This window comes from Alosa sapidissima, chromosome 23 (genome assembly GCF_018492685.1).
Source record: "Alosa sapidissima isolate fAloSap1 chromosome 23, fAloSap1.pri, whole genome shotgun sequence".
NCBI classification, from domain to species: domain Eukaryota; kingdom Metazoa; phylum Chordata; class Actinopteri; order Clupeiformes; family Clupeidae; genus Alosa; species Alosa sapidissima.
In genome coordinates, this window is record NC_055979.1 from 2,177,040 (window position 1) to 2,187,081 (window position 10,042).

Below are 10,042 nucleotides of genomic sequence, written 5' to 3' on the forward strand. Positions count from 1 at the left end.
GTCTAACACACACAAACACACGTACACACAAAAATATTTCTGGACTTGAACTGCTCCAGAAAGTTTGCTAAATGAACTCCCCCATGGCAGGCATGTTGTATGGATCCATTGTCAACTCAACCGGTCTTACCGTGGCCATCCGGCCTGAAATCCAGGGGGAAGCCCTCTTCTCTCCTCCGACTTGACCGCATCTGTAATCCCTGTTTCTCCGAGCTCTGCCGATTCTCCACCATCACTACCCCAACCCTCCTTGTTAGCCGCGAAAGACAGAGCAAGTCTATTCATTACATAGCAGGTTTGATGAATGAGCAGGGCAGACTGTAAGGGAAAGCCAAGGTGTAAATGTTCAACCTCTCATAAATCATATGGACGGGGGGAGTCTAGACCTTAACCCAAACACGCTCAAGAATGATGAGATGCCGTATACTGCTGTATCACAACAGAACAGGGCTAGAGTCAAGGGATAGCCCGTGGTAGCCCACTTTTCCCCCACTCACATGTTTAAAGTTAAAAAAATAAAACAGAAATATGAGGGGGAAGAGAACTAACTTTCACTAATAGTTCACAAAAATGCTCTTGGTTTATAAAAAAGCTGTTGCACATTCACTACCCAGAAGAAGATATTTTGGAAACACTGAACCAATACTGAACTTATTTTGAACTCAGAACATTGATCTAAATCAAGGATTGATGTCAAATCAGTTCTCAGCTCTCAAGCCAAAACTGGGCTAGGAAACGTACAAATATTCTTGTTGTTCTAAGAGTGGTGGAAGTATAAGACTTTTACTTATAACGTAGCCTTTTCTCTGGAATAATCTTCCTACTTTCTGTTTAGAACAAGACCAGTCTGTATGCCATAAATGCTCATCTCGAAGTCCTGTCACTAGTAATGATGTGCAGAGGCATAGCACTCTGGTCCCTCTGGGTCCAGTCTGCCTCTCAGGGTTTGGTCAGGGCAACACCACCCTGCCCCCATGATGGTGCTGCCTCACCATACATCCTCCTTTAATCATGCAGCCATATAGACCTTGTGGAGACCCCCATGTATCAGGCTGGTCTATACCTCTCCCTTGTTCTTCATTTCTTTGATGTCTGATCATCATACCTCCAGGGTCAGCTGTTCACTCGCTCTTTTTATTTCTGTACGTCTTGTAGGAGATTATTAGTTATATCTCAGATATGTTTAGAAATTGAAGACAAAGTAGAATGCCGATATCTATGGCAAGCCGATTGAGCACTTATTCAGATATCTTGATATCAGGCATAATTGTCATGTACATGCAAGCCATTTCTGTCCACTGGTTAACTAGTGAGCCATTTCTGTGTGAACTAGTTAACAGCCAAAATGCTCACTAGTTAACTAGTAAGGCCCAAATTCTCTCTAGTTTACTTGTTCATATGTTTCATATCTTACTAGTTAACTAGTAATGCTCAGCATGTTCACTAGTTATGTGGACACTGAAATGTGCACTAGTTAACTAGTTTAAAGACTTCTATATTTTACTAGTCAACTAGTAAGGTACAAAAATGTTTACTAGATGACTATTGAATGTCAAATTCCCACTTGTTAACTTCTATGTAATTTGGCCAGCCGCTTGAGCATTTATTCTGATATCTTGATATCAGGCCAACATGCAAGCCATTTTTGTCAACTAGTTAACTAGTGAGCCATGTTTGTGCAAACTAGTTAACTAGTGACAGCATTTATGCCCACTAGTTAACTAGTGAACACATGTTAGCTTCACTAGTTAACTAGTGAGGGCCAGAAATGTCCACTAGTTAACTAGTAAAGGCCAAAATGCATACCAGTCAGCTAGTTGAAGGCTTTTGGGTCTCACTAGTTAACTAGTGACAGCCAAAAATGTGCACATGTTTACTAGTGAAGGCAAAACTCCTCACTAGTTGTTGCTAAAATGTGTTCACTAGTTAACTAGTGAGCCTTTTGGCTCCCACTAGTTAACTAGTGTGCATATTTTGGCCCTCACTAGTTAACTAGTTCACACAAACATGGCTCACTAGTTAACTAGTTGACAAAAATGGCTTACATGTACATGACAATTATGCCTGATATCAAGATATCAGAATAAATGCTCAATCGGCTTGCCATAGATATCTACCCAAATTCTATCAATTAAAGCGAAACTCAATTCAAATCTATTAAATATATCTGTTCTAAGATCAAAATCCAGCTACACAAGGCACTGGCTACACAATGAATTCACTAGATATGGTGTCTCTTGTGTTTTGTAGATATATTTGCACATCACAGCTATTATTTATAGCATGTTCTGAGGATCTTCCTGTCTGTTACTGCCCCAGGCATAGGATATTCTGAAATTCATGGATTATGTCTTAAGCTAATTTTTTTAGTAATGTGACATCAAACACTCCTGTTTTGTAATGTGACTTCAATCTCTCCTGTTTGACTGAACATCCTCCTCCCAATGCATTAACGAAAGGTCCAGCATGTAAATAAAAGTGATCTCAAGCCCCTTGACAGTATCATATGCACCATCTCAGGTTGAAACTACATGCACTTCACTTCTTTTCTTTGCCTCTGTCTCGTCCTCACTCTCCCCTCCTCTCATTATTTATCTCTCTCTACCTCAACCCCTGCCTCTTCAGAGACACTTTTCTGCTGAACTTTTTTTTCTTTTTTTTCCCACCGCATTTGCGTTCAAGCCTCAGGCTCTCCAAAATATCATGCTCATTATTATATGCTGAGCATAAAAACATGTTGTCAAAAGAATGTGTCGAATTTCACAGAACTCAACAGGTGACTGCAAATACATGGTTTGGTTTGGCCAAAGAATGAAGTGAGTCATCAGTTCAACCCTCCTTCTACTGCAGTTGCATGTTTGTGTTTGCCTGTGTGAAAGCTGCGCTCGATGTCACTGTGCTGTCTATTTCCAGCCTGAAAGAAGGGTCACTGACTATCCCCGGCGACATCTGAGAATTTTAAATCTGAAATCTATGTGGGGTAGGGTGGGTGGATTTTTACTCTAACAATAAATAATGTAAAAAGGTCCATCTAATGTGCAAGCTTAATGTTACCTGGCTTCCTCTCTTTCGCGCTGTTTGGCATGGATGGAGGTCTGCAAGTTCTCTCCCACTCACTGTCCCATTTCCAGGGCTATTTTTATCTCCACGGCCGTAGACTGCATCGACAGCTATACTCCGGTCCCTCAAGAAAAAAAAAAGAGGGGGAAAGATCATATTGTCATTTTGCTGATGCATTTTTTATGTGGCACGTCCATGGCACAGCACCACCATGTGCTACTGGGATCAAATGGATGGCGATGTGTGGACACTCACAATGCAAGAGAGCTGGTGAAAGACACAATGTCATCCTTTCATGAGCTGAACTTGTTTTTGCATGGAAATGAGAGACAAACTCATCTGGAAAGAGAAATAAACAGGATGTACTATAATGCTGTCAAGAAATGAAACACCATCAGTGTTGTTGTTGCAGTTGTAGCGTTTTTTGCATAGTTCTATTTTAAAATCTTCATCTTGCGGACATTTAACAAATTAAACTGAGCTGACATGTATTTGTGCGTAGAGAGATATTTAACATTTCTTAAAATGTAAAGTCAAGCTTAAGACTCAACAGGAGCAGGCCTGATCCCTCTGCTTTAATTTCCATGAGGCAGGAATGCCTTCTCTGGCGTCAGTCAAAATGCCACTGTCATATAAAGGTTACTAAAGCAATATGTCAGCTTTAATATTACAGTAATCATACTCGGCGCATGGAGGTCTACATCTCGGATTTATGAGTGGTATTACAATGACAAGACAACCTTGACTCCCTCCTCTTAACAGCCTTTAATGGTACTTTTGACATGGTGCCTCAGTGACGTGAGCTTTTCACTTTCTCTCAGGAGTGATGAGATTTTCTTTCTTTCTTTTTCACTTTGGCATTGCAGCTTGGCAAATATTAACTTGTTTTTCATACTATAGTCACTGTCTGAGCCTGAGTGTTTTAGCCAGCACCATGCCCCAGTAACACATGGTGAGAGAAGTTTAACAAAATGACCTTTACCCCAATGACTTTGTGAAAATGACGTACAGAGGACAGAGTCTCTCCTAACTTGACATGTTAGAGACATGCTTCATCTCGGCTGGGGACCCAGGAAAAGTCATCTCTCTCTTGCAGAAGACCATCCCCGATTCAACGGTCTTCTAGAAGGGGAGCATACAGTATCTTTAGATGAACGCCCAATGGGTAGCAGAAAAAATAAGGACATTTTGTGTTTGATGGATATGTTTATACATTTAAAATGCCATGCATCCAGGCCCAGTTTCATATCCCATCCAGTGCTTAATCCGAGCTAAAGAAACACTCAGCCTTGGCCTTAGTCTACTGTAGCAAAAAAAAAAAACATGAATCCTTCAGAAGGTCTTGCCTGCGTATTTTCACAGCAGAAGGCTGGGACCCCGTGTGGCCGCCACAGGTCCGTCACCATCTCCCGACATTGATGGATGGCATGTTCAACCACTGAGGGCCTGGAGACAGAGGTGCCAGTGACCTTGCTGTGTGTGAGCGAGGGAAGCGGGCAGGGGAGAAAAAAGAGGGGGGGGGGGGGTCGAGGAGGCAACCAGTGATTACAGGGTGCATCTGGGTACAGCTGAAGGGCAGAGGTCACTCAAAGATGTCAGGCACAAGGGGTAGGTGGGCGTGGTGGATGGAATGGGGACATCAGGGAGGCCATCCATCGGGATTGGATGAGAGCCAGCCAGGAAGACTCTAGGAGAAAGCCCCAGGGTGGAACGGAAGTCCAGTCACATTGAGTGAGTGGAGACTACACATGGTCAAGAAAGGATGGTGTGTGTGTGATCACAATTAGAAACAGAACAGGGCAAAAGGGACCCAGCACACAGTGGTCAAAGCATCAAGATATTAAATTGGCCAGATATACCCACACCAACATACCACACCACACACCTGGTAGAGTACATAACAGAACTGTTGCTGATGTTCACATCCTTTAACCAATCTGGAAACAAGTATGTTCAATTACTGCAGCTTTTAATCCAGTCAGAAAAGAGCTCTGGGTAAAATGTAGAAAAAACAATGGATGGAGAGACAAAGTTTGCTGTTTTCATTAGGGTCGGCAAGTTTGCTTGGTTTGAAAGATTCTCACGAACCGAAGTGGTTTAGAAGAATTTGTTCAGGTACACAGGATATGAGAAATGAAACACCTACAGCGTGTATTCCATCCTATTTCTTTTTTAGTCTGTTAGTCTTCACCTTCCCCCTGACATTCACCTACTCATTCAATATCATCCTGTCATATCGTGTGATATATTTAGAGTTTTTTTTTATCAGTTTTTGATATAAACTTTGATCACCACTCTGGCTATTTTAAAATGCTATCATATCTGTCAACAACATTATGATAAGGTCATGCCCTCAATCTCCGGTCCACTCACAGGACCATGGGTTGTTCTGTTACCTGGTAGAAGGAGAAAATTGTTACCTGCCTCAATGGTAATTCAATGAGTTAGCACCTTTCACCTCTTTCCTGTGGCTTGCTCAGGAGTGTAAACACACCCATGTGTGTGTGGATGTGCAGGGGAGTGGCGAGAGGGGATTGTGTGTGGCTGCTTGTGTGGAGTAGCTAGAAGGGAGATTTTTTTAATAATATGCATAATATTTAACATTTAGAAAATTGCCAACATCTTGTCATACATGTTTACTGTAAATTATTATTTAAAATTAACTGTGTGTCCAAGAATATATTCAGGTTCAGATTAAATCACTGAAACAACACATAAAGTCCCAGCCTTTTGCCAATGGTGAAAATAAAAGTTTTCTCATTAAGACAGGTGATTCACATCTCAACCTTTTTGTCCATACAGTAATTGCTCCCTTTCTGAAACAGAGATGCACACATATGTTTATTCCCAGAATTTCTTTTAACTCTTGTTCCCTTTGTTATGCTTTTCCCTTTTCAGCTATGGTGTGATCCATTGTGAGTGCCTTTAAAGAACAGGGGGGCAATTAAGGTGCACAGTCCTGCCAAGAGGAACAATGGGCTTTTCCCTGTGGGGAAAAGGCTTTAAGGAGTAGAGGCCAGTGCAACCTGCGATGTCTAATATTACATCATGGCTACCACTAACAAAAGCTAGGAGAGGGGATTAATTCAGAGTGACATAGAAAAAAGGAGGCTTTCTATGGAAAGGGAGCAACATGACATTAATCATTTTTATATGCCTTTCATATGGTTGAAAAGCAAAAAAGATATTTTTCCCTCGGCACTGGTGGTTCTGCTCTAGCATGGTTTATGGTTTTGAGCCAAAAAATATCGATAAACCCATATTTGCCACGTAACAATAACACCATGCCAAAAAAAGAAAATGTTTTAAAAACTCATTAAATATTGTGTTTGCACAGAAGGTGAAATAAGGGTCTTAGAGGCTTTATAATGTCGAAATCCACAATAAAATATGATTTTGAGTGTTTCTTGCATGCTTTCGCATTCTCTAATCAGCATGCTTCAAAGCAGCCATGCCTGTTCTACACATGTATAGTGCATGAGGGAAATATCTTAATTATTTGTCTGCTCTCTTTCAGAATTTTCTGGAAACGCCTTAGGCAGTGCTGTGAAAACACCAGCAGCAGGCGGCACATTAGTATGAATCAGTGTGCCTCTGAGAAGGTGTGTCCTTGGGGGGGGGGGGGGGGGTGTAGCTCAGCCCTTACATGATCCTCAGACAAACCAAGTAGAGCCAGGGGGAAGTTTAGTCCAACATGATTGATTGCTCTGGCCAGTTTAGTTTTCAGCCACTGATATCAACATAGCCTACTAAAACATCAGTAGTTTTGGTCTAAAATGAGCAAGCTAACCATCAATAAGCAGACATCACCAAGACAAGACTAATAATGCACAGTTGACACTAATAGACTAAACATGCAAATTGGTGTCTTTTGGTGAGATGGTTGTAGATTTTCTTACATTTTCGCTGGGTGGCCCATTCCCCAATCTCAAAACGGTATAATACACAGCCTGTCACACTCATGCCCGGGATCTATAGACCAGTCCTTTGGTTACAACATTCCAGCATGTGAACCTGACTGGTGACAGTAACCAAACAAATTTCCAAATGTCTCACACCCCCTAGCAGTTCCACACAAACACAATATTCCCTCCCCACATCCACACACACACACACACATGGGAATGTTTACACTCCTATATACACTTTTGAATTGTATCATTATCTAGAAGGTTTGCCTAGTTTTTTTGCATTTCTGGCCTCACAACTATGACATTCATAATGCTGGGTACTGAATGTGAGAAAGACTACCATTCTGCATTTATAATGTTTTGTGTATTTGTGAACTCATACTGTTGTTTCACTTCACAAGTCTCTGTCCATTTCCAGGCAGGGCCTGGGGAGTGAACTGTGGTGAGGTGGACCGGTGTTCTTGCAGACCATTGTCATGTCATCAACCATCTTCCTCTATTTTATTCTTATAACTTTAAAATCCTTAAGGGATTTTATGACCCTCAGAAACGGTGTACCTCAAGGCTGTGTTTTCCATTTACACAAATTACATCTCACTCTGAGGATATCTCACCCCCACTCAGTCAGTTAGTAAGGTTCTAGTACCGGTACATGGATGTCATTGGACTCAACAGCTACAACGATGAATCCTAGTATTGTCAAGAGGTGAATTCGACTGTATCCTACATTGGTGCAGAAATACAACCTCATAATAAGCTACTGTTTCTTTAAAAAGGAATCTGAAGGTCCACTAAATACCTCTTTAATATAGTTGGAGGAAGCCTTCTTTCAATATTTTGCACACTGCCTTTCAGTACTTTGATTAGATAGCCAGAGTATGAACCCAAACAGGTTTGTATGGGAAGAATGTCATGCTAGACACCAAATGTCACCAAATACCGTATAGTTGCCATCAAATATCTGACAAGCAAAAAACATTTTGTGGGGAAAAAAAACATATATATATAAGCATTTCAAGCACAGAAAATTTAAGAAATCAAACTTTACAAATATTTTTAAGAATCTGTATCATTCATTGGACTTTTTCCTCAAACTTTTTCACTAGATACTTCTGTGTAACAAATGTATAGGGGAACCATAGAACTGTGTACTTGTGTAAAGCTGCATAAGTCTTTCACTCCTTAATCGCAGTGTTATATTTCACTATTTGTGTTTAAGCGGTGACATAGCATCTATGTGCTGAGGCTCTGGGCTGGATGTACTAATGGTTTTGCGCCCATTTGGCATATTTGTTTCACAACGTGCACATACAACAATGGCGAGGTATGTACAAACAGGCCGCACCATCGATTCCTGTCTGCATGAAGAGGTGTGTCGTTGACGTATTGATGAGCGTTCGTAGTAACCAGCCAACAGCAGCAGAATATAGCAGGCGCACACCTGATATAAGGTCGATTTTCTCCCCCTGTGCGATCTGGGTTCTCGGAAGTGGCTCCTGATGAAGTATCTTGCTTCGCCTATGTATAATCTTTGGCCGCAATGAGGTAATATCACAGACTGCCTGTCGCGGGAGCTGATAATGTCAAATTGTGCTTTTCAGTCTCATGTATATAGCCTAGAAATCTAGACGCACCCTAGCAGCAGCAAATTAAATTTGCTGCCAGGCTAGTCTAGCAACTCTCTGTTGGCTTGTGAGCTCGAAAAATTAAACTTCTATCAGGCCAATCAAATTGTGTATAGAGTCGTTAGGCGGGCTTAACATAATGATTGATGGCAGAGTTGCAACGGTTTGGCTTGAATTCCCTGCTACTTGAAAACAAATAAGATAATGTTGCTGTTGGCGAACAGTGTGACACGAGTTAAGCTTTTATTAAGTTGGCAAAAGTTTGAACTAGCCAACTAGCTACGCTGGTGGGAAACACATGGGACTCATAGCGCTGTCCTATTGCGTGCAGAGAGAATTTGAAAGACAACAGATTATTCCGCCCCTCGGACTGAGCACTGCGAACGGTGAGTGCCCAGACCCTACATTTTAATGTGGGTCTGGCTCGTCAGGCTATCATGTATATATGCATTCACAGGAGAATAAGGGGAAAATGAGAGTTTTGTGTAAAAAGATGGGAGGAGAAGCATAAAATGCGACTAATTATGTATTCCCCTCTATGTACGAAAACAAAACTGCCCATGAAAGCGCACATATACAGTATTTTGCGCCTACATATTTCCGCCTTGAGTGGATCTACTGTTTGAGTGTTTGAGTGGATCTACTGCTCTTCATTATCTTTCTGCTTGTTGACATCATGTATTGTATTATTTCATGATCGCTAAACGTTTGACTTCTTTTAATGTTGTCATCAGTTAACTTCATTCAACTGTGCTTGTGATTGAAGTATGTCATTCAGTTGTTTTCTGGAGAAAGGCCAATGAACTGGTGGTTTGATAAATACCACTGAAGTGTCACAGCGTACGGTTTCTGCAGGTTGGCCATGGCGCTGATAAATCTGCCTCCAACGGTAAGGACTCCAAGTCTGTCAGGGGTGGCTGTTAATGCCTGAGGTTTGACTTTAAACAGACCAACCCTATAACCAATGGAGCTGCTCGGCATTAATGCTCCATTCTGAGCACCCGTCTAGTCGACAAAGCCTCCAATCGGAGTGCCGCCTTTTCAATTTGTAAGCGCAGCATGTCTGGTTTGGACAACTGGACCTTAATTAAAACTACACGGGGATCGCTGAAGGGTGGCTAATTCTGTCTAGGGCTTGTATTCTCTACTCCCACACATTCACAGTGACAGGGTTGTGTGTGTGTGTGTGTGTGTGTGTGTGTGTGTGTGTGTGTGTGTGTGTGTGTGTGTGTGTGTTTGTGTGTGTGTGTGTGTGTGTGTGTTAGAAAGAGAGAGAGAGAGAGAGAGAGAGAGAGAGAGAGAGAGAGGAGAGTGTGTGTATCCTATCCGTGAGTCAGTCTGTGTGTGTGTGTGTGTGTGTATGTGAGAGAGTGTTTGGCAAGAGAGAGCTATCAAGAGCATCGGACTCTGACGAGTGGGGAGAGCAGAGAAACGGACATGTGGCAA

General features: G+C 41.8%; 1 long non-coding RNA gene across 1 annotated transcript in view; it reads right to left on the reverse strand.

Annotated features, from left to right (window-relative positions):
- Positions 1-3,889: 3,889 nt before the first annotated feature.
- Positions 3,890-10,042, reverse strand: part of LOC121698357 — a 17,632-nt gene continuing 11,479 nt past the window's right edge. The window contains exons 2-5 of the long non-coding RNA XR_006026749.1: positions 5,925-5,933; positions 5,512-5,518; positions 4,968-4,972; positions 3,890-3,900 (exon numbers count right to left, since the gene is read on the reverse strand). This is a non-coding gene — a long non-coding RNA (uncharacterized LOC121698357). The remainder of the gene's footprint in view (positions 3,901-4,967; positions 4,973-5,511; positions 5,519-5,924; positions 5,934-10,042) is intronic.